Genomic DNA, 25,953 nt, shown 5'->3' with positions numbered 1-25,953 from the left:
TTAGTTACCATGTTGAAGTGCTGCATTTAGCATCTGTATATCCCTGTGAAACGCATCTGATCGTGGTTAGGTGAACATAAGGGAGCCTAATTATTATTATAATATACATTATTATCCCTAACACCATCTAGTCAACTATTCAAACAACCGACTGACTAGTCGATATTGAAAATTGGTAGTTTTTTCAAATCTCTAGTCAGGTGCATTTTATTATTTGCATTTTGTCTTTTCCCTGTTGTCCACGACACTTTTTGAACTCTGTTATATTGCCCTCTCACACTCTTTCTACGTATTTTACAAGTAGGGCTGTCACAGTTATGAAATTTGGCAAACAAATAATCGTGATTATGATGGTTAGTCTGTTTTTGGGCTGTGGCGATTAATTGTCTCGTTAAGGGCTTTCACGATTAATTGTCATATAATTGTCATATTTATTAAAGTGTGCTTTTTCTGCATGTGTACTTCATACACCTTAAGGAGTCACTTTTACATATTTAACTTCAAATATATAAATAAAATAATAAAATAGGGATAAACTATGATTTCTTTTTAAGGCTTTAAAAATGAATGAATAACATGAAAAATAAAATAAATATAATAATATTTCTAAATAAAATATTTCTCTCTTTTTGGTCAACTTTAGTTTTGGTCAATCTTACATTTACACTTGTTTTTTTGAACTCATATATTTGATAATTTTTTAAATAAAATATAATTTTAATATATATTTTATTATATTTTTATTATATTATGTAGTAGTAAAATATTTATTTCATAATTTATTCACTTTCACACATTATTTTAATGCTCTGATTAAACCCACGAGCCCTAATTTGTCATGAAGCAAAACCTTTGAAATTCTGTTTAATAATTTTATCACGCCACAGAAATAGATTAAGTGTGCGTCTCCTCTTTGTCACTGCGTGTCATTAATACAGTGTGCATGAACCAGGAACATTTGCCATTACATTATCGTTTTAAGTGAATTTGAATGCCCAGTAATCACGGTTGTCTCAAATAACCACGGTTAGATCAAATAACTGAAATCAGACGGTTATTTAATAATCGTGACAAGCCTATTTACAAGTCTTCTGTCTGTCTGTCTCGTGGCTATTGTTATCATCCATGTTTACACTGAACGTCATCTCTACTCCTGTCAGACTGACAAGGAGTCTTTGTTTTATCTCGAACCCTAAAACTAGACCAGAGTTGTCAGTAAGATGTATGAAGTGTTTAGCTGCGGGTGTATCAAGCAGACGCACATCCACCACAAGTCAAGTGTGACACTCTTATTTACAGAAGCACACACACCAACACACACCAGCACACCTCTTGTTTTCTATAGATGAGTGTGTTTAGTGCCATGTTGTGTTTCTGTCTCTGTCTCAGTGTGGTTAAAGTCTGTGTAAGATATTGCAACCATTTAACAAGAAGTGATTAGTATAGCTCTCACTTTTTATTCTCACAGATTATTACACAGCAATTACAGCACACTAATGAAAGTGTTATTTGTTCTTTTTTGTCAGTGATCATTTCTCAATTCTCTCTTTCCCTTTATTTTCTTTCTTTTGTTAACTAATGTGAACAAAAGGAGCATTTAATTTATTGTGTTAATGTAAGTTTACAATGGTGAACTTAAAGGTGAAGCGTGTCATTTTTTTGATGTTAAAATACTTTCTCCTATCCCAACTTTATAAGTAAGACATTTGATGGTTGATTTCCCTGAACAGTGTAACACTGTGAATCTGTGCTCTGTGCTCGTGTAGCATCCCAACATAAGCTCAACCAATGGCATGAGTATGGGGTGGAACTATCTGTCATTATTTTTGCAATTCTGTTTGATGAGGCTAGTGTTTTCGGAAAGTCAACCTACGAATGGCTTAGTTCTCACTCTCTACACCAGTGGTTCTCAAACCGGTCCTGAAGGCCCCCCAGCACTGCACATTTTGCATGTCGCCCTTTTCTGACATACCCACAGTTTACTTCTTGGTGTCTTCACTAACGAGCTGATAAGTTGAACCAGGTGTGTTTGATTGAGGGACATCCAAATTGTGTAGTGTTAAGGGGCCTCCAGGACAGGTTTGAAAACCACTGCTCTACACAACTTGACACAGGAAGTCTAGGATCGGCCACATTATGTTGACTCAATGACAAGTGGCATTTCCTATCAGACATTTTTGCATTGGCTCCAGTGTGTTTACCTTTCCTTGTGGTGCAACTGGAAGCACGTTGCGTCAGTAGTGTGGGAGTCCTGGATTCGGATCTCATGTTGAAACCAGGAAGTAATCACGTTCGCATAATCAGTGATTTGCATTTTCGTTACACTTTACTTGACTTATGGTTAGGTTTATGTTTGGGGTTCGGGTTGGCAGGCACAGTTTATAAAATATGTATTCCTCTTCACTGTATTACAACCTGTACAGCTGAAAACAATTAGCTTCATAGCTTGCTTTTTTCGCCCCTTTCTGGACATTTCACCCGGAAAATGTAGCTCACACGTGCCCATACACCCAACAACGCTTACCGCTTTGGCCACTGGGGGGCAGGGGCAGTGTTTCGAATTTTGGTTAGAACAGACAATTTTAGCTAAAGAAAATTCAACACACTGTTTCTGATTTCACTGACAGATCAGTCTGGTCTAGACTTAGATGTGTAGCTTTCATTGAGCCGATACACACAGCATTCATATGTAGCTGATCGTGACATGTTAGGATTTGTTCTGCCATCAGTAACTCTGCTGCACACATTGGAAAAATGGCCAGTGTGTCATTTTGCAAAAGGGTTGGTGACGCACCTTATTCAAAATATTGTTTTGTGGCTTATTCCAACCTTTGGGCATACAAAAACACATCCAGAAACATGTAGAGCATAGTTCTGGTTGAATGCACCTGAGGAAGGCTGAAACTTCTTTTCGGGCTCATGACAATGACATTATGACGTAATATCATCAGTATTGTTGAATAAGCCATACAGCCAGACATGGAACACAGGGGGCTGATTGTGTAGATCTGTGTGCGTATATAGGCTTATGCATGTCTCTGTATGAGGGGCAGCAGAGTCCATCCTTTTGTGTGTGCTGAACAGGAGGAGGTAAATGTACTTGCAGATAATGGACAGTGACTGCCTTTCACTGTAAATATTTAAACTGATGCTAAAAAGACTGTTTTCTCCTCCCACACTCCACAACACCACAATCAGACCGATTCCTGCCCAAACACACACCTGAACTATGTTTGTAATGGAATAATAGCATACTATGCAATATACTTTACACTAAATACTGAGTGCCTGCTATTTTATAAGATAGTTTATCAGTGCTCATTATGCAACGATAAACATTTGAAACCGTAGTATGCTACTGCAGTGTCGTCATGTGTGCATGACTTCATTATGTTGCCGGTTCCGCAAGTGGCTTCCAGTTATCATTTCAGAAATAAAAACTTACGTTAAAAAAAACCGGCTGCTTTCCATAATGAGAGATCCCTGGTGATGCTGATAAAGCGTATTACTCTTTTTCCCTTGTTTTTGTGTCAACACTGGCTAAGCACATTTGCCTCCCATGTGGTGCTCAGTGAATCTACATAGTCTGTTGTGGCAGTCTCAGCAGAACTACTATCATATGCAGCCTAATTGCTACAAACATGCACATACATACATGGATCGACATTTTTCAGCTGTTAGTCAGCAGTTCCAGACCTGTGCTTCTGTTTTAAAATGTTAGTAATGCATATGTCTTACCGGTAGGCTACATTAAGAGCAGACTCTAAGAGCTGACATTTAAAGAGAATATGAAGCCAGATGCCCGGATCCCAGATGGGAAACAGTTGTTGGATCCTAGAGAATTAGGTCTGAACTGCATGACTTTTCCTGCTGTGTGTTAGTGAATGAGTAATTTAATGTGATGCAATTTATTATTACGTGCATTACCCTGATGTCTTACCACTAATTCAGAACCATACAAAGAACAGCGAAAAATAGGGCTGCACAATGTGGCCAAAAATTCTATTGTGATTATTTTGACTGCAATATAATTAACATTTACTGTAACATCTAATATTGCTTCTGCTTAGACATCAAGTCAGAAAAGCAAAAAATCACCATGAAACAGCAGCTCTCATGTTCATCAGGGTGTGTGCCTGTACAAACTTGCAAAAAATGGCTTCTGTGTCCAAATTAAGTCATGTTTTGTCCACGTTCTACTGCTGATAATAAGAGTAGAGTCTTTAAAAGAACTCTCTCTCTCTGTTGACCAAAAAGTGGACTGTGTGAAAAGAACCCAGTACTCTTTGCATTCACATTGTACCTGAACAACATAATCCCGTGAGAACAAGACATGTTTACCACATTCTACAGAGTTACTGACAAGCAACATCTTATATCAGACATCTTTGTGTCAATTCAACTGTGTTTACCTTTCCTGTAGTGCTACTGTGAGCAGCCTCAGAGACAGGGGTTCTGATCCTACGGAAAGCAGGAAGTTATCGCATTTACATAGTCAATGATGAGCGTGATTCGGATGATGCATCTTGTCTCTTAGATTACATTTTTACTCTACTGATGGTTAAGTTTAGGATTGGGGTTTGGGTTAGGATGCATGGTTAATAAAATATGCATTCCTATTGACTGTATTACATCATTTTCAACTAAAAACAACTTACTTTACAATTCACTTTTGGTACCACCCTTTGGACATTTAACCTAGACACTGGAGCTTCCACGTGCCCATACGTTTAATAACACTTCCAGCTTCAGCCACTGGGGGCAGTGATTTGAATTTCAACTGATTTCAGCTGAAGAATGTTCAACCTACTGTTGCCGGATTCACAGTGAGATCAGTCTTGCCTGAACTTGAAAGTAGATTTTTTTGGTAGATTTGTATAAAACAGGGTTATTATAGTTTTAAAATGTCAATTTAGTTTTTATTTCTTTTTTTGTTTTTGTTCAATTTGTCATTCCAATTTAGTTTAGTTTTCCTTAGTTTTCACTCCTGGACTGTTGGTTTTAATTATTTTTTTAATTTGTAATTTTTTAGATTTTTCTAGTTTCATTTTAGTTTTCTGTTTTAGTATTTTATGGCTGCCAAAGTGTTTACTGATATAATTAAAATATGCTTACGATGTGACTTTTTTCATTTTCAGTTTAATTTTCATATCTAATGAAGGCAGATTGTAAATGTTTCAGATTTTACAATATACAGTATTGTGTATCTAAAACTAAAATTAATTTGAGGTTATTTTTATTTTATTTTATTTTAGAAAAAATATTTTAGTTTAGTTTCAGTTTTTTCCAAACATGATAGTTTTTCTTTTTATTTCAGTTAATAAAAATGTTTTCATTTAGTTTTCATTTTAGATTTAGTTAATGAAAAGAACACTGGTATTAAAAGTTAGCGATTAGAAATTTTTGTAACATCTCGGAGACAGCCAAAAATACGCTTTTTTGAGAATCATGCATGCTTTGAGTATGTGTAGTTGACTACTAAAGACAGAACAGTGCGCCACCCCTTCACTTTGAAGAACGCAGAAATCGTGACAGAAGACCATGCTGCGGTTTTGATTTTATGACTAAATGCGCAGCTCTACCGAAAGGTTATTACTGTTTCTTTATTGCCAAGATCATCAGAAGACAAAATAATCTAAAGAGCGTTCGTCTGCTTGGCTGTGGGATTAGAGGAAAAGTCTACAGCATTAGTACACCATCAAAGACTTCTCTTTTCCTCCAGTTTGATCCGTTCTTAGCCATTATTGTAGCTTGAAGCTGTCAAAGCTTGTTTTATGGATGCTGTATGATGGACAGCGACAGAATCTCTGATGAAACACATCGCAAGCATGAAAATCTAGTCACCATTTAGAATGTTTTACATTTCAGAATGTGCTATGCCAATAAAATGCACTAAAAATGTGAGGAATAAACTCTGAGGGACAATTTATGTCTTTAAAAACCACTGACCTAAATTATGACCTCATGTTGCCTCACACATACAGTCACAGACCCAAAAGGCAACAGTAGGTGGTGAAACAGACATGAACTTCAACAGAGGCTGGCATGGAATATACAATACATAAGTCTGATTAATCAGACTTCAGTTCAGTACAGCCAGTATGATTTTAAATAAATGTAAAAAAATAAATCTGCTCTTTGTCTTTAGATCTGACTGTGCTCCTTACGAGTGAATCTTGAGGCTTTAGATTTTAGCATAAACGCTAGAATTAAGAAAGCACAGTGATTATCATGCACATATATTATCTTCAGTGCCTGAATGCACCAAATGCTTTGACCCTGTGGCATTTGGAACAGGTTCAATCAGAATGGTTAGGACGGGGTTGCAGCCTCCCACCAAGCTCAGCTTCCCTCAGTTTCAGCCATGCTCCAGGGGCCTGAAAACCAGCTCATGAACCATTAAGTTCATCTGAGGGGAAAAACACAGTAATTAGTAGTATTTACTGGGGATTGTCTCTTTGTTTGGAGTTCAAATAAAGCAATGCATAACACATTTTTTTGTTTTGTTTTTTATAGTTGTGTCCTAATTGAGTCGAAAATCCTGTTGGGCTGCAAGCAGAGATTATTTAGCAGAGATAAGCCACTTCTATTAAAATTAATGGGAGAAATTGGAATGCCCAATGGCAGCCAACGGTCAATGGATGTAGAAAGGAAGTCTTGCCTTACAGGTGAAATAGCCAATCACCTTTTAGATACAGACATCGCCAGTCAATCAACTCAACAACATGCATGCGCATTAGCTATACAAGCTGAGAAAATTTAGGTTTTTAGCATAATCCGTGGTAAAGAAGCACAATTTATGATAACAGTGTTGTTCGATTTTACAGCTAATTTGAAATATGTCCTTTGATCATAATCTTGACCAACCGTTTAGGAGATTTCGGTCTTTTACCATTCATTTTGATAGGAGCTGCACTGGCATGACTGGAAATAGCCTTACGAGAGAGTTCCAAAGATGGCTGACAGTGGACTGACTTGCTAGAAAGACTTTGGTACAAGTCAGTGCATTTTGCATTTAGTGGTTGTCATGTGTCTCAATGACAATAAACTGGCATTGTGCAATTGTGATCCTACTACAAATTTCAAGATGCAAATTTTGTATCATTGAGGATAAATCATCATAACTGTTCTTTGGGACATGTTCTCTATTTCCATCTCATTCACTAGCTGGTTTTCTCGACAACATTAATGGCAGTGTGTGTCCAGAATAATGTCAAAAGAATGAAAAGCCCACCCTCCTAAATTAGCTCCAGGGGCATTTCTTGTAGTTGTTATTGTGCAATGGATGGATTTCTGAGGTTTAATTAATGGATTTGTCAGCAGCTCATCTCCCAGTCCCCCATCTCTCACACACCCACACTCATTTACACATACACAAACACACACACACACACACACACACACACACACACACACACACACACACACATGCATATGCACACACTAATACCCATTCTTATCATTCGCCAATGTGCAAGAGTCCCTAGAGACTATATTCACACCCTTCACTCTGTTCCCCAATCCCTCCTTATGATAAGTGTTAGCGAAGGGTGGCTAAAGGACACCAAAAAGAGGTAGAGCTAGGGATGGGTGGGGTACACATGTCCCTGGAGGTGGAATGGCATAGCTAAGACCACTGAGAGATTCAGAGTGTATTTAATCACTACGGTAACCCCAGGCAGATGGACCCATCCAGGAAATTAGTTCCAGCAGCTATTTTTGACACCGGCTAAATGCTGTGCATCTTACCTTTGTTTTTAAGGAAGAGGAAATTAGATACTTTTCTGTCAGTCCATCTCCTTGGAAAGATGGGAGTTAAGATATTACTATATACATATGATCTGGAAATCCTCTCTGATGCTGTCGATAGCAGTGGGTTTATTGTGTGCTTCACAGGGTAAACTGGAATCAGTGTACATTAAATATTCATGAATGGCCTGTGTTTGACCTCTCAATACATATGTAAAAAACATAAAGCACAAGGATGTAGCCTTTACCAGTTTATGTCTTTCTATACTTCAAACAAATATTTTATTCTTACCCCTTATTTCTTCTTTCACCTTTCCATTTCCATGTATGCATTTGGCAGACTTACAGGGCACTTATTACAGGGACAATCCCCCCGGAACAAGCTGGAGTTAAGTGCCTTGCTCAAGGACACAATGGTGGTGGCTGTGGGGGTCGGACTGGCAACCTTCTGCTGACCAGTTCTGTCCTTTAGCTCACTACGCCACTACCACACAGCTTATTTTAAACGAAATATTAGAGGTCGACCGATAGTGGATTTTGCCGATACCGATAACTAAGGAGGTGGGAAAGGCCGATAACTGATTAATTGGCCAATAGTTTTTAAAATCAATTTACAGAATATCAAATTGTTTTATTTTTGCTTTACTATGGTGGGCAAAGACAAAGAGTCCAAAATGAATAAAATCCCAGCAGCAGTTTTTTTATTTTATTTTTTTAACCAAAATCCTAATAATAACAACAAATTATTTGGTGCATAACACAGGACTTTTAAGTATAAACAAGCCTGAAACACACCAGGGACTCTTATTTTGAAATTATGAAAAACCTATCGGCAGCTATAACCAATAGTTCCAAAAAGCAACTATCAGCACCGATTAATCAGTAAAACCGATAAATCAGTCTACCTCAAATAAATATAGCAGAATTTAGAGCGGTTCATGCTTAAAACAAGAATTTGCCAATGGTGTTAGAAAAATAATCTCTGAATTCACAAAGGCTCTTCCTGAAATGCTTAAAAAAGGGGAAATCATTCAAAAAATTTACTGTCTGGTATGTTTTCAGCCTAGTATTTTTTTTTTATTTTTTATTACCAGCATATTCTGTGCAGCTCCTGTCAGTAACACGTAGCTGTTCACCTCTAATGAACCTTTATTACTTAGTATCCTGGCAACAGCACACAGGTGCGGCTTACACAATTTACACCATTTTCATTTTAATTTTCCATTTTTTATGCCTTTGTAAGTCTTTGTTAAAGTTTGCTTTAACACAACAGTGTCTAACAGACAAAGTCTGTACAATTTGTGCCCCATTTTCTTGAAGACATGACTATAAAAACAACAATTTGCCACCTCATCACACAAACACACACACACTGGCTTGGTAATGGGCATAGTACACACCCCCTCTGGGACAAGCCCTGCTCTCAAAAACACATATACACACACACACCTCATCTGATGCTGTTGCTAAGGAGCCCTAGCGACCAGGTCGTCTACCATTGGCCATGGTGGGGACTCGGGCAAGGGGGGCTCACAGGAAGTGAGATGCAGTTTGGATAATAAGCTATTAGGTTGCTTTGGTGTGTTCAAACAAGAAGGAAAAGAGCAAGAAAGAAAAAAGAAATGAAGGAACTCAAAAGCATTTGTATGAATTTATATAAATGAATGAAATTAAGCAAGCTGGTTTTCAAGAAGGCTGGGTTTGGGTATGTGCTTGGTGGGCTTTGAAGCCCACCTATCACAGTCTCTCCCGAGGCATAAACTCATCTCGTATTATTGAGTTACAGGCGATCCACATGGCAAAACAGATTTTGATAATCCACTAAAACAGAATAAATGAGTTAAATATTAAATCAATACAAAAAACATCACAGAAGATTTTCACTGAATGTGTGACCTTTTTAGATTGGATATATACTGAATTTAACAGTTGGGAGGAAATGAGAGGAAACAGTGTTGTCGGAGATTAGGCAGAATCCAATTTCACTTCAGATGGAAGGAGACTAAAGCCGTGCTGAAAGGGTGTAGGAGGGTGGTCTTCTATAAGGATACAGGAAAGGAAGGAGGTCTTAAATATTTCAGTTGTGGCACAGCATGTTTTGGACATGAAGCAGAATGATAAAAACAGCCTTGTTGTGTCTTGTTTGTGGCCACAGATGATCATCTCCCATTAGATGTCTGATTCAAAGCATGTAATGAATCAGGAAGTTAAATATGTCATTGACTTAAATGTAATTAAGTCTTCACAAGACCTTCAGGTCATTTAAACTAGTGCTGTGCTGTCAATAATTAGTTTTTCAATTTGTTTATTTTTCTCTACAAGCTCATCAGTATATCATGACCTAGATCCTCTCCTTGCCGTAAGGAGTTGTGCCACCTTCAGTAGAGTAGGTCAGCATCTGGCAGCTTCCGGCAGAATATCCCAACAGCTCTTTCATCTCCTGTTTGGCAGGGGAGTGGGTGCAAAATGACTAGACTAGTGAAATCGGAAACAGTAGGTTAACTTTTCTTTAGATGAAATCGATCTGTGCTTACCAAAATTTAAAACACTGCCTTCAGTGGCCAAAGCAGTAAGTGCTGTTGGGCGTATGGGCATGTGTGAGCTCCATTTTCTAGGTGAAATGTCCACAGAGGGGTGCCAAAAACAAGCTTTTTTTTTTTCACCTGTTCTGGCTGTAATACAGTGAAGAGGAATGCATATTTTATAAACCGTACCCCCAACCAAAACATCAAACCTAAACCTAACCATCAGTGGAATGAAACTGTAATGTTAGAGGGAAAAATGCAACCTCTAAATCGCACTAGTCACTGATTATGCGAACGTGATTACTTCCTGGTTTAATTGCGGGATCCGAACCAGGGTCACCCACGCTGTTGACGCAAAGCACTTCCAGTCGCTTTCACATGGATAGGTAAACATTCTGGAGCCGATGCAAAAATGTCTGATGGGAGATACTGCTTGTCAGTGATTCGCCATAATGTGGCCAATCCTAGGATACCAAAACTCTCAGAAAAAACATGCCGACTTCCCGTATGATCATGTTGTTTGAAAACACCCCAAAGAAGAAGAGAATTTATGTTTCAGGGTAACTTTTTCAGATGGAGTTGTTAAATGTGTCACTTTCAAGGTTTTATGCGTTTGCATGTTCTTTTGGCAAGAACAAATAGCATAAAAATACACATAACAGTAGCTGACACTCTGAACAGTTTCACAATAACAGTTTTGTTGAGGGCAAAATTGCATATTAAATGTTACAGCTCGCTAAAGCCACACAATAGTCACCACAAATCAAAATATGCTTATAAATCAAGATTTTTGTAATCAGTAGCTTCCTAAAAACATATTCAAGGAAGAAAAAAAGAATACACATAATCAATCTATATGCTTGGGTAATGGAGGGTTAAGATCTTACCTGACAAAACACAATGGCTATAGAGCAGAACAAGTCAAGTCAAGTCATTTTTATTTGTATATTGCTTTTCACAACACACATCATTTCAAAGCAGCTTTACATTATGCTTAAAATTATGCTTTAACAGAAAAAGCTGTAATATAATAATGTCTTTGAGACATAATAGTGCGTTTAATAAAAAAAAACATGATTTTAAATTACGCCTTAAAAATGAAAAAAAAGTAAATTATATTTATATTTTAACACATTACAAATGTACAATTAATTTCATGCAATGAAATTTAAAGGAAAAGCTCACAAAAAAAAAAAAAAAAAAGTCATCATTTACTCAAGAGTTCTTTATTCCGTGGAATACAAAAGATGTTTGGCAGTATGTGCGTTTCAGTCACCATTCACTTTCATTGCATCTTTTTTCCATACAATGAAAGTGAATGGTGACTGAGCCTGTCATTCTGTCTTACATCTCCTTTTGTGTTCCACAGCAAAAAGAAAGTAATATGGGTTTGGAACGACATGAAGGTGAGTAAATGATGACAGATTAACTTTCATCTTTGGGTGAACTATCCCTTTAAATGAAAGACACAGCAAGGGAATATTTGACACAAAAGTTTGATTTGCAGTACAAACTTGAATTTTGCTGAGTAACAATTCAAAATAAAGTGGCAGTGACATATACCTTTGTGTAAGTTGCCAAATGTGCATATCTGACAGTAATGCTCTGTGCCCTTCAGAGTACTCACTAGTTCTCAGTGATGCTCACTTTCAAAAAGGATTTTGCCAGACAGAGAGTGTGTTGCAGGTGTACATTATTTCTGGATTTACATCAGGTAATAATTGACAGCAATGAGTGGGAAGAGGAGGAGGAAGAGGAATAGTTCCGGCTCTAATCAGGAAAAGGCGGGATTGATTTATCTGTGACTGAACGGCACACTTCCCTTCAGGGCTTGAGATACACCTCTTTTACTCCAGTCCTTTCCCACCATCCTCATCCCTCCCTCTCCCCGGTTCTTCCTCTTGCTTTCCACCGAATTACTTTTCATTCAGCTCCTCCACTTTCTACCTTTTCCTTTCCCCATCTCTCTCACTCTGTGCCACCCCCTCCCCACATCTATTCTCTCTATGCTCTCTCCTGGTAGAACTAGGTCATTCTGCAACATTGAGCCATTGCTCCTGCCAACCATGAGATCTGCACAGCTCTGTACACTCGCCTGTCCCCTCCATCTTACCTTCCCTGAGGTCTGCTTAGCATATCTAGTATTTTTTGTCCAATAATTTTGCATGTTTTTGTCTCCATGCCTAGCATGATGGCCCCTTGTAGGGGCGTTTAATTAAAGCACACTGGTTTAATTCAAAGCTGGCATGCTTCCATAGTAGGAATGTGCACAAAAATCATTGTGGGTCACTTTTAAGCATCATAAGAAGGAAAGTCTAAGCTTTCTATAACAATATACTGTAATTATTATGTTTCTACTCCAAACTATTGTTGAGATATAATCACTTAAATGTTGGCTTATATAATAATTTAAATGTTGTCTTTTTACTTTACTGCATAAAACTCAAAATGTATCTTTGGGACAAAGTACTCTGTAATGGACAGTCAAAGGTCACAAAAAAGCACAAACAAGCAATAGATGTAGAACTAAGGGATCATGCAAACACGATTTAGTAGACTGTTTTGAGAGTAGCAAGAACCTTCTGTGATCTCCTGGGAGAAGTATAGCAAAGTGTGATCAAGAGGCTGTTTGTGTATGTTAGTGTGACCGACTGGTTTCCTCAAGGTTTCATCAACAAGAGCAGAAGTGTTTTTGACCACCTTCCTGGCCTGATCAAGTTGGCCCAACACAGATGGTTACCAATTAACTGACACAGACGAGCTTTCCCCAAGTCTCACATCCACACACAGCATATTCACTGTAAAAAAAATTCACCTACTTCAACTTAAAAATGTAAGTTTAACTGCTGCCTTAAAATTTTAAGCTTGCTCAGTAGAACGCCTGCGAATGCACGCTTCAACGGTCAACAAGCCTCCAGGACACATGAATGTGTCAGAATATGTGATCTGTGCATTAGGATATGCAGTGTTAATGAGACAAAACAGACCTGCCACTGTCTTATATGTTAACTACAATAAAATACATTACTCAAAGGGAAAACACACTTCTAAAAAATAAAAAATGAAATAATGTCAATGAACGGAAAATTTGATCTGTATATTCATATTCCTGTCGAAATTAATGAATATCTCTCTAAACTGCTGTAAGATAAGCATTCACTCACCTCATTCACATTCTTCCCCAAGCAGGTCCTCTGTGTCACATTGATCGCTGTGTCATGAGTTGTTTGTGAAAAATTAGGTATTCGTCCAACAGTTAGTTTAGTTCGCCATCGTCTGTCTGTTGGTCCTCGTTTGGGGTTGCATTAGAACTCTCCACGTATTAAACTTAGTCTTATGTCTAGATTGTCTGATGATTGTCTTTTCTTGAATGGAAAGGACCCCAATTATGTTAATTAAGCTGTACAAAGACTTCCGCACATTAACCCATGTTCCCACAGCCAAACTGTTTTCACTGTCTCCAACGTTCACGTGCGAATGTCGTATTTCCCCCCTAGTGGCGCTCGTGATGAACTGTTATTCATATAATGGAACTGTAACGCGCTCAACAAGCCACGTGATAAGATGCGCGGATTGACGGTCTCAGACGCGGAGGCAACTGAGATTCATCCTCCACCACCCAGATTGAGGCGAGCCACCATGAGGATTTAGAGCGCATTGGGAATTGGGCATTCCAAATAAAAAATAAAAAAATAAAAAAAAGAATAAAGTTTAGGTCAAATCCATTGATATTTCTCATTCACGCTGATAGTTTTGAATGAATACTCCACTTCCGGTTGGGCAGTCGTATACGGTAGTCGCACAAGTTGAAATACTTCAAAGCAGCCACAGCTTGTAACGATGCTGGCAATGACAGGCAGATGATGAAGTGAAGAACCCAGGTGCAGTTTATTTACATGAAACATGACTACAAAACATAAGACTTGACTACTTCACTTCACTTCACTTCACTTCACTTCACTTCCAAACAACATTGCATAAACACAATACCTGACCAAGGACCATGGCAAACATGAGGGTATAAATACATGGACATGGGTAACAAGACAACCAATGAACAGACAGAACTATAAACAAGATAACAAGACTAATAAACTTAAACCAATGACAAACCAGAACTGATAACAAGTTAACAAGACAATAAACCAATGAAAACAAGACACATGAACATGGAGGGAAACAGGATGATCACATGTCTTGACATGGAAACAGGGAATCACATGACATGGCAGGGAAACAGGAAATAACATGATATGGAACCACATGACCTGAACAGGAACTAAACTTAAAAAAAAGACATGAAAACAAGAACAAAACACATAAATGTCACAAAGCTCAAAATGTCTGCAGATGGTCGGAGCTCAACGCAGCCCCTGCACGACTCTCCACGTCAGATGCAGTGAAAAGGTGGCTTTAATGCCAGTAAGACAGAACTTAAATTGTTAAGATCATTACACTTTGTTGGGCCCCCTTAAATTTAAATGATATTAAACTGACATAAAAAATCAAGTTGAATCTTGTACAACTTATAAAATCAAGTTCAAATTGTTCAAATTATTTTAAGTTAAAGCAATGAAACAAATAAGTTGACATGACTTATTGATCATATAATTTTTTACAGTGTTGGCTCTGAGCTCTGAGGGCGTTTTCTGCATGTTCTCCTACTCAGCGTCTTTCGAGACCACTGAGATCAGTTTGTGCAACGTGCCACAAGAACAAAACGTCAGCAAGCCTCACTCTGCCCATCCATCAGCACTTTATCTATCTCTCCACATCAGTCATATCTCTCATTCCCTCTCTCCCTTCTCGTTCTCACTTTCTTCCTCACTTCCTCTCTCAATATTATGTCAGGAAGGGGTTTGTTGTATAGTACCTCTGTTTGACAGAGGTCAAGCTCCCATTTCTTAGAGGTCAAGATTACACAGCATCTCATGCAGTCCACTATGCAGTAATCTCAGCAGTCCTCAAGACCACAGATGTATTTTGAATGCTAAAGATCTTATGCTGAATTGAAATATAATACCTACCTTTCCAGTAAAGCTTCTAATGCCTGCAGGCAGAAAACTACACGATTTGCTTCTGTGTGACTTAACTGAGAGTCAGCACAGTACTTTACGTTGATTCAAAACTTAAATAAGAGCACTGATAATAAATTAATGTACTTTGTAGGTGTACAAAACACACATGTATGTTTGGAAGCTATATTAAAACCTGTCATTTGTGTCTTTACAGGTCTTAGAAGCATCTGCCATCTTCAGTCTTGAAAGTGGCCACATTTTCCAGCACTTTTGTGTAAGTTGATGCTTTCCATCTAATTTTAATCTAATGATAATTTTCATTTAGCCCAAGCAGCTGTTAAAAAATATTGGTAACACTTACTGTGAAGCCTTTATGTACTAAGTGCATTATGTTTTAAGTGTATGAATATATTAAGAATGCAAAGAAAAGCAGTCTTAAAGAGGTCATGACATACTCTTTTTTTAATATATATAATTTTATTATCTTCCCTGAGGTCCACTGATAATGTAAGTAAAGTTTAATTATTTTGCAATAAAATAGTCATAATTTTGTAATATATGATAGTTTTTCACCCTGTCTCTGTCCCTCTGTCTAAAACGCTCTGTTTTAGCCTAAGTGCCTCCTAAAAACTTCAACATTCAACGTCGTGCAGCCCCTCAAATACAAACATATTCGAAACTCAATCAGTAGAGAATAAACAAGCTCCATAACATTATAAAACAAAATTTCAGGGTTTACACTTATGCACATCCAACACACTGCATCTGAATATATTAAACTGTTCACTTACTGTAAGTGGTATTAACTATCAAACAGTCATTACATTAGACATATTCATGAATGGAACTCTTTACTTATGGTTTTGCGATTGGTCCAAGTGTTTTTACTGCCTCATTGTTCTATAATAGTTCCTTTGCAAAGCTTGAATTGTATTGACTGGTTATCAAGCAATCCATGCTGATATGAGCCTAAAAAACCCACATACATGGTTCATGGCATGCTGAAACAAGACGCGCACACCCAAAATGTACAGTACCATCGTGCACTTAGGCGCACATTCCTGGAAACGGATCAAATTGGTCATCCAAGACATCCATCTAGTGCATGTTTTCATACACCAAAAATTTTAAAAAAGCAGATGGCCACAAGAATATATCCAAGACGCGTTTGTGCTCAAAACAGCAAGAGGCACAGCAGCTGATGATGCTGTCTCCTTTTCAGAGTTGTAACTTGACACCGCGTATTTTAAAAGCGGCGCGAGATACATGACAATGGTTAAAGACGTCTGTCTAGTGCATGTTTATATACAAAAATAATTCAAAATAGTCCAGATGGGTCCCATTTGGTGTTCAGGAATAGTTAGGCCACACTAGGCCTGTTTGTCCTGCTCTCTCTCTGTGTGTACGAATGGAGCGCCAGTGGGCGGTGATGTAAAGTAATGGTTGATGTTTTTCGCTGTAGAGGTGGTCATGAATTAATGGGCTACCTAGTGACGTAGGAAAGTTGTGGAAGTAGAGAACGAGGCATTTTTGCAGTTTGGTTACAATAAATGATTTTATTGCATTGGGGATTAAGTTTTGAGTTCTGAAATTTACAGTATGTTTTTATAGTAGAATGACCTCTTATATGCCAAAATATAAAGGAAAATTTGATTCCTCATGACATAACCCCTTTAATACATTATAGGTGACTAATACTTTATAGTTAGTTGTATATTCTCATAAACACTTATAACCAAGGGATAATCTACAGTCATTATCGCAAATTAAACCCAGACAAGATTATCAGGACCCCAATGTGAAGCTTATTTTGGCTACTTTCCAAATCAATCAATCAATCAATCAATCAATCAATAAGTAGATAAAATACATGAAAAAATGATTTGAGAAGTAATATGAGAGACATGAAACTAGCTCAGCTATGTAAGAAATCGGTTGTTTGTGACAATGGTCGATTATACAGTTTAGCAGTCATTTGACAAAAATATCTGACCACAGAATGCTGCGATTGACCAATCGGAATAAAAAATTTCAGAGGGCTGTGTAATAATACATTATACTTATCTGCCACATTTATGACACATTTTCATTCTTCATTCTATAAAACTTGATATTAGGCAATGCTGATTAAAGTGATTTACAATCAGATGGCCCTGATATGTCTCTATATGAGCATTCATCAATGTATGTTATCACATGTAATATTTGAATGAATGTTACATTTATATAGCACTTTTTCTGACACTACACTCAAAGCACTTCACACAGTGAACAGGGGACTCTCCTCAACCACCACCAGTGTGCAGCATCCACCTGGATGATGCAACAGCAGACATGGTGCACCAGTACACTCAACACACACCAGCTATTGGTGGAGAGGATAGATGATACAGCCAATTCATAGATGGGGATTATTAGGAGGCCATGAGTGATAAGAGCCAATGGGGAATTTGGCCAGGACACCAGGGTTACACCCCTACTCTTTTTGAGAAGTGTCCTGGGATTTTTAATGACCACAGAGAGTCAGGACCTCAGATTAAAGTCTCATCTGAAGGACAGTGCCTTTTTTGTACAGTATAGTGTCCCCATCACTATACTGGGGCATTAAGATCCACACAGACCACAGGATGAGCACTTCCTGCTAGCCTCCCTAATACCTCTTCCAGCAGCAAACTTAGTTTTCCCCAGGAGGTCTCCCATCCAGGTACTCATCAGGCTCAACCCTGCTTAGCTTCAGTGGGCAACCGGTCTTGAGCTACAGGGTGATATGGCTGCTGTGTACTGTGTGTATGTGACAGTGTAAGCATGGGGATTGGGCATTTCATTCTTAACATGCCCTCAGGTAAGAGAAGTTAAACATTTATCGTATTGAAAATGGAGTGTTAAAACATGCATATGGTGGGTGTAAGTGACAGCTGTAGGGGGCTTGTAGTCCAGTATCCTCAGAGCCTGTCTCAGTGGTAGGGCCTGAGGAGGAGTGGGGCGTCTGGGCGGAGAGGCACAGCTCCACTGAGGGTAATTGGCTGTGATGGGCATGCGAGTATTTATAGTGGGAGTATGGGTAATGTGTGTGTGTGTGCATGTTTTTGGATGGGAAGATTGCCTGAGGCTCTACTACCTCACTGGGGACACAGGGAGGGAAATGAGACCCAGTCTGTATGGCCTTTAACCTTCAGTGGCACCAAAGACATTTGCCCTCACAGTGCCATTTTGTTTGTATTTTTCAGCGATATGCACCATTTCCTTATTTTTGGTCTTATAAATATTAGCACTTGGTGAAGTGCTGTGTTGTATATCTAAAATATTTCTCCTTTTTTCTTAATTTGCCCAAATTGTGGGTTAAATATTTGACATTTTATTTATTAAAATTACTTAAAAAGGGGCACTTAACGCCTTTTAATATTTCTTGGAACACCTGTAAATGTCTTACCTTTTTCACCTGTCTGGCTTTAGAACTGTTTCAAAATGAATATCTTTCACGTTTGCCACTGAATTAGGTGGCTGTTGTGACCATAATACACTTATAGGCTATGATAACCGTGACCATTAACGAGTGAAGAGTCTGACACTATAGCCACTCACATGCTGATGGAGCAGAAGTGGGTTTCAGGACCATTATGTTGTTAATCAGCTTTTCAGTTCCACATTTAAGCCCACCTCACTCCCTTCAGCTGTGTTCTAACAAGACATATGGGTTAAAATGCTCCATCTGAATGTTTCTGTTGCTACAGTGTGTGAATAGGAAATTTCTGTTGCAAAAAATGATAATTTTTCCTTTCATCTGGTTGTTGATGAATGGAAACTAACTTGAAACATGAAGCCAGAATGCAGGATGCAGGCTGTTTAATTATATAATATTAATGAGTTCCAGAATGCTGCTGATGAGCTGGTGTTAACATAATTAAATGTGAGGTCTTTTAATTTGAAAATAATTTAACAAGGCGGTGGAGTTATCTAGGGTCTAGTTGTGATCTGAATATGCTTTTCCAAGTGCATCACAGTATAATGTTTAGTTTACTTACAGTTATGTACTATGTACTATGCAAAGGTATCCTTCACGGAGAAGGCAATCCCATAATGCATACAAAAATCCATCCAAGATGGCTGACATAGAGAGAGAAATGTCAATTATAAATATACTTAGAATTACCAAAAAGTATTGTTACTATTTTTACCCACAATTTGCAAGCCGATCTCATGACAAGTCGTAATAATAGTACGAAATGGCAAAATCGTAAGAAATTGGATGAGTTGGCTCATACAAAATTTAAAATTTTTACTCCCATAGACGAAAAGAAACAAACCAATGAAAAATGTTATAATGATTTTTCCTAGTTTATCTCTAAACCTAACCCTAATCATAAAGTCTAACCCTTTGCCTAAACCCTTATCCTAACCATTGGGAAAACCACTGTCGTGTACCACGAAAGAAAGAGAAACATTTGCGTTTTGAATAAGCGTTCTTGTGATTTTTCCTAAGTTTAACCCAAACCTAAACCTATCCATTAAGTCTAACCCCTTACCCAAACCCCAAATGAACCATGATTTTTAAAGGAAAATAAGAAAACATCTGGGTTTGGAATGAGATGAGGGAAGTGTATTACAGGTTATTTACATACAGTCATTTGTATTGCATAAATGAATATCGAATGAGTAACCAAATTTGTTCACTGACGTTTCCTTTCTTAAAATAAAGTTTTGGATAGGAGGCTTAACTAAACTTTGACTCCTGTATTGTATCGATTCGAAATTCTGTGTTTTGATTGGTTGGTCTCTTTGGGAATGAACGTAGTTTTTTTTCATACATGTCAAGTTGTACGATATCTTTTGATTTTACCATCTTGTACGAATGATTATAAGTTGTCATGAGACTGTGTTGAATATTTGTGTACTTTGTATTTTTATGCTCATCGTACTGTTGCATCACTAGCTTAGCAACATGCTAACTCCAAACTCTTTAGGAATCAATTGTGTGTCAAGTATCCTGTGTGTTTCTAGAGTTGCTGCCAATGTACTATGTATTATGTACTTCCACGATGTCCATCTGCATATGTTTGGCTGAAGCAAATAGGATAAATTTAAAGACGCAGCTTCTCCAAAAGGGTTTTTCCATGCTAACCTTTTAACAGATAAAGCACAGCACACTAATTAAAGTACCACCACTAAATATATAAAAACTAAAAGAAAAAAAAAAAAAACTGACTAATTGTCTTGGCTGTTCCCTAATTAGAATGAACTGAAAAGTCTCATTACGTTAGGGGTGAGACAAGAAATGCTGGCAGGGCACAGGTTGGTTACTTCAGGTCTTTTTACTGTATATGGGTTACGTTATTGCTGTACTGACATTCAACATATTGGGAGGTTCATACTGTAGACAGCTGAGCCTGTCAGAGAACCCACTCTTCCTCCTCAGGGCATGCACGCTATATAAAATTGTGGATGTATCAAAAGTATTAATAATGGCATGTTGTTTTACCTTGACACTAAGGTGCTAAAATGTTGATAGTGAACTAAATAGTAGTAGATTCCTGTAAAAGCGCTTATGGGATTCCTGGCTGCCTGAAGTGATTTTGGCTCTTTGAAAGAGCATGAATGAGAAATAAGATGATGCTGGGAACCCTGGGCTGACTGTACCCTCTCTGGCAGTTTGTTTCTGGCTCATCTCCATCTTCTCTCCAGGCCTCAGACTGTCTCTATTTCTAACCACCTGGACTCTGTTATGATGGGAATAACGGTCAGGATGAAGGGCATTTTTGAGACGAGTTCAATTTCTCTTACTCTTAATATTATCTTTTTCTCTGTCTCTTTTCAAATTCGCCTATACAGACACACACAGTGCAGGGGCAATTCACTAAGAATGATTTGTGCCCACTGATTGCATTGTTTATCTGCATTCTCTGTCTGCTTTGTTTGTAACACCTGATTCACTAAAGGATTATGCAAATCATGCAACAGCACAAACACACCTAGAAAATCAGTACTGAAGGCAGTTTAAATGGCACAATCACCCCAGCTTACGGGTTGGTACTGAGTCCTCGGTTGTGGAGAATACAGCAGACTACCATGGCATACTTTACCAGGACTGTACATCATCATTTATTGTCAGCATGTTTACATGCACTTTAAAAGTTCGATTTCAGGTTCATCTTTTTAAAATGTCTTTTAAAATGTAAAATGAATGATTTTTTAAACTGAAATCGTTCCAGTACGATTTTTGCAAAGTCTGACTTGCAGTCCAAGAGAATCTGATTGTAGCTCGGCTTCGTCCAGCATGTATACATCTTATCAGACCACAAAAACCACAACAGACCACAGACCAAAATCAGATAAAAAAAAAACACAAGTGTTTAACACTTACGTCCTTCTTTCAAATATTCTTTTACACATTGTGGCATGTATATTCGGACAGACAGATGAAGACTGTAGCTCGAATATGCAAAAACCAGCTGTAGCACGGTTATAACGGTGAATGTATACGTACTGACTGATCCATTCACCTGAAACAAGTTTTGCAATATGTATCTCATGATTTATTATATCGGGATGCATCTAGATATCATAAATGGATCACGATTGGATCCACATGCCTGTCTCTCGGCTTAAAGAAGTGGTTCTGACCGCACTGAGAAACGCTGTTCTTGGAGTTTGCGCTTACTTAGATGATACGTTTCATCATTGTTGAACTGATAGACAGTAGATCATACAATAATCAATAAAGGGATCTAAAGTATCAATACAATATTGTGGAAAAAAATATTGTAATATATAGATATATCATTGTATCGGCACAGCCCTAACCTGTAAATCCAAAAAGTGCGCTCAACTTCCTACTTAACTGTACAGCGCGTCTGGATAAATAATCTCAAATATCTCTTTTTAATAAAAATTCCATTTACCACTTGTTTTCTGAACTAATACAACACTGTTTGTGCTATTTTATTTTATGCTATTATTATATTAATCTATAATAAGCCTAATTTATATAGAAAGGTCAAAGACATGTTTGCACATAAAATTAGAGCCTGACCAATATGGGATTTTGAGACCGATTCTGATCACAATTTTAGAGAAGGAAAATTCACAGATTACCGATATAGCTAATTTTTGAGCTGGAATGAAAACAGACGTTTTATATGTGGATTGTGCACCGATTTTGCACTGATATGACAATGCAAAGGTACTCAGAAGGCTTAAACAAATATTTTTATCAAAGAACATTTGACATTATTATTATAATACATTGTCAACAAATTCTAGAAATGAACACTGAGAAAATAAATAAATACAAATATAATAAATAGCTAAATAAAAATCAGTACTGTTTGTTTAGTATCAGTCAATTGCCCACCATTAAAATAAAGAATAAATAAAAATAAAATAAATAGCTTAATTAACATCAGTACTGTATGTTTAGTATGTCAATTGCTGACCATTTAAATAAAGAATAAAAATATAACAAATAGCTAAAGAAACATCAGTACTGTTTAGTATCAGTCAATGGCTGACCATTAAAATAAAGAATAAATTAAAATATAATAAATAGCTAAATAAACATCAGTACTGTTTAGTATCAGTCAAATGCTGACCATTTAAATAAATAATACATTAAAATAAAATAAATAGCTAAATAAACATCAGGGTCCGGTTGCACCAGCTATACGTACGTTACAACTTAGCCTAGTTGTGGCGTAAAGGGGCACTAAGTCACAATTTACGCTCTAATAAATATTTGAGCGTTGCACCATTAAATTTATGTAAGATGTAACCCTACGTATAAACTAAATATTTACGGCAGTCTCCGACCAGGAGTAACTGATGGAATAAAAAAGCAGACTCATTTAATGACATCAATGAGCTCATGTTTTGGTTGACAGGCATCAGTCCTTTCAACATATATGATGATGTTGGCATTTACACTTGTTTACATTTACGAGAGAGAGAGAGAGAAAAGCTTACTTTTAAGCGGCTCTTCAGCATGAAACCGATCTAACGGTGCCGTTTTTAGGGTGCGTCGCCCGATGTCAAGATTCAACACATTCAAAAAAATATATATAGGATATTAAAATGAATAAATTCTATTTTTCCAGCCTGTTGTATTAGTATTTATCATCCCTCATTTATTTTAGAAACAGTTCCTATATATTATTATTTACACTGGGCAAATATACTATTTATTAAATCTACTTTTATTACGTATCCTATTTCAATGTCTGGAAAACCAGACTTTTAAATATTACATTTTGTAAATGTAATGACTGGAATTGTTCGGTGGAAGGGGGTACCAAACTGTGAATCCTGAAAAAAACAGCTTGGTGAATACATGTTAACACATTAGCTTCCACTCTGAAAAGGTATGAAAGTAGCTACGTGATTAGCTAGTTAGCAATAAGCTCATCGTCATGGAGAGTAAAAGATGGACTTTATTTACTTTCCAGCATTGTGTCTCACCAACTAGGCAACAGCGAAGCGTGAAATCAACACTCACCACACACAATCCACCACCACACCGTTGTCTGCTGAGCTGCAAAAAGATGCTCTGATGTTTACCTTTCAATCTGCTACATTACTGAATTCACATAACAAACAGATGTGATAAACATGAGTGACATGGTTGTCAGGGACAAGGTTAACATTATATTAGTTATATAAAATGATGGGGTAATTTTTTATTAACTTTCCAGTATGTATTTCACAAACTAGTTAGAAATATAATTAGAATAGAATGATCAAATCCGCACTGTTTAACTCTGCCCTGTCTGCAGAGCCACCGTCAGTTCAGAGTCAGCTCTGTAAACAATGGAGTTGGAGCGCTCTCTGCTGGACAAACTACGCTATGACACCAATTCTAAAGCATTGTTTTCTGCATTATATGTTCTGAAAAAAGGTTTTCATATCAGCGCATATCGGTAAAATATACGGCGATACCGATATATCGGTGAAAGGCTAATATCGGCCGATAATATCGGCCGACCGATATATATATATATATATATATATATATATATATATATATATATATATATATATATACCGATATATCGGTTGGGCACTACATAAAATGACTCACGACACAGCCCTATTCCACGCATGTTCAAAAATTGTGAGTGGTTTGTGAATAAGATGCAGGGATTTGCACCAAAATGCCATGTGTTAGTACTGTTTAGTGAAATCGCCCCTTAGTGTTACAATCTGTTTTAGCACATCTTGAATGAGTGACATGAAGAGGAAAAATGTGTAGTGTTCCCTTGGGGTGGATGAGGTGCTTTGGGCTCATGCAGCAGATGGCAGCCTATGTGTGTATGTGTGTGCATATTTGATAATGATCATATCAGTGTGTTGTGAAAGAGTTTGTTCCACTTGATCCATCTCCTGTTTCTGTTTATTTCATTTCGCACTTTAAATCTTTTTTGATCTATGCAAAAGTGACAAAGAACATTCGGTTTGTAATATCTGATTGATTAGACAACTTGATTAGATATCTGAGCACATTATTCCAGACTCACTATTGTGCTTAGTAGAGCACAGAGAGAAACGGAGCAGTGTAATGGGTTGAGGTATTTGGCATGCTCCAGTCACCGATCATGACCCTGAAATTGCCTTTTTTGCAAGTAATAAAGGGTCTTGCTACTTAGACCACCCAAGGCATGTGAATTACAGGGTATGGCTAAGCATTTGCATAATGGAGGAATGAACAACTAAACTAAGTATAGTTTCTGGAAGGAGGGGTCTGTCGCTGACCTTCCGAGTGTGTATACAATTATTCAAGGCAGAGAGAGAGAATACAGGAGGTTTGGGGAAACTGTCAGTCCTCTGAAGTCAGGTTTTGACAGATGTACTGGTGCAGAGACACAGAGCTTCCAGAGCATTGATGTACAGCCAGAACAGTATTAGTTAAAGGGATAGTTCAGCCAAAAATGAAAAATCTGTAATTATTTATTCACCCTCATGTTGTTCCAAACTTGTGCAACTTTCTTTCTTCCGCGGAATAAATAAGGAGGTGTTATGAAAATGACTGAGCTTCTCATTTTAACCATTCACTCTCATTGTATTGGAAAAGGATGCAATGAAACTGAATGGTGATTGAGGCTAACATTCTGACTAGCGTGTCCTTTTGCGTTCCACTGAAAAAAGAAAGACATATGGGGTTTGAAATGACATGAGGGTGAGTAAATTCTGATATCGTTTTCATTTTTGGGTGAACTACCACTTTAAAGTCTGTTTCAAAGTCAAACACACTTCATCAGTCTGTTCAGGAGTGCATATCAAATTAATTTTTTTCTATCTTGGGGTTCAGTGACCCTTTCTGAAAACAGACCGACCTAAAGACAGTCCTCACTGTCTTTTTCTTGCTAGCTTGGGATGTTGGTGTTGTCTTCATGTGTAGGTGTTTAGCTTCACATAGTGTGTTGTGTTGGCGTAGTATGTCACTGGCAGCAGTAATGCTGTATTCAAAATCTGTGAAAAAAGCCATTGGCTCTAGGGAATGCTAGTGTCAATGGTAAATGTAGGCCAGCTGAAAACCTCCGCACACATTGCCCACGCCTGCATTAGTTAACACAGCAGGCACATACTGAAGCACACAAATGTGTGAAAGAATTTATGATATTCATGATTATTGGTAATATTTAATCAGTTGATTCATTAGCTTTGGTTGATTCAAA

At 37.5% G+C, this 25,953-nt stretch overlaps 1 protein-coding gene across 14 annotated transcripts in view; it reads left to right on the top strand.

The window, feature by feature from the left end:
* nfasca (neurofascin homolog (chicken) a) overlaps positions 1-25,953 on the top strand; it is a 122,070-nt gene that overhangs the window by 33,637 nt on the left and 62,480 nt on the right. For all 14 annotated transcript variants that reach the window (XM_051673219.1, XM_051673210.1, XM_051673216.1 and 11 more), the window contains exon 2: positions 15,507-15,566. The gene's annotated coding sequence lies outside the window, so the exon portion shown is untranslated. The remainder of the gene's footprint in view (positions 1-15,506; positions 15,567-25,953) is intronic.

The sequence above is a fragment of the Myxocyprinus asiaticus genome, chromosome 35 (genome assembly GCF_019703515.2).
Source record: "Myxocyprinus asiaticus isolate MX2 ecotype Aquarium Trade chromosome 35, UBuf_Myxa_2, whole genome shotgun sequence".
Classification (NCBI taxonomy): domain Eukaryota; kingdom Metazoa; phylum Chordata; class Actinopteri; order Cypriniformes; family Catostomidae; genus Myxocyprinus; species Myxocyprinus asiaticus.
This window is presented reverse-complemented; position numbering and strand designations above follow the sequence as displayed.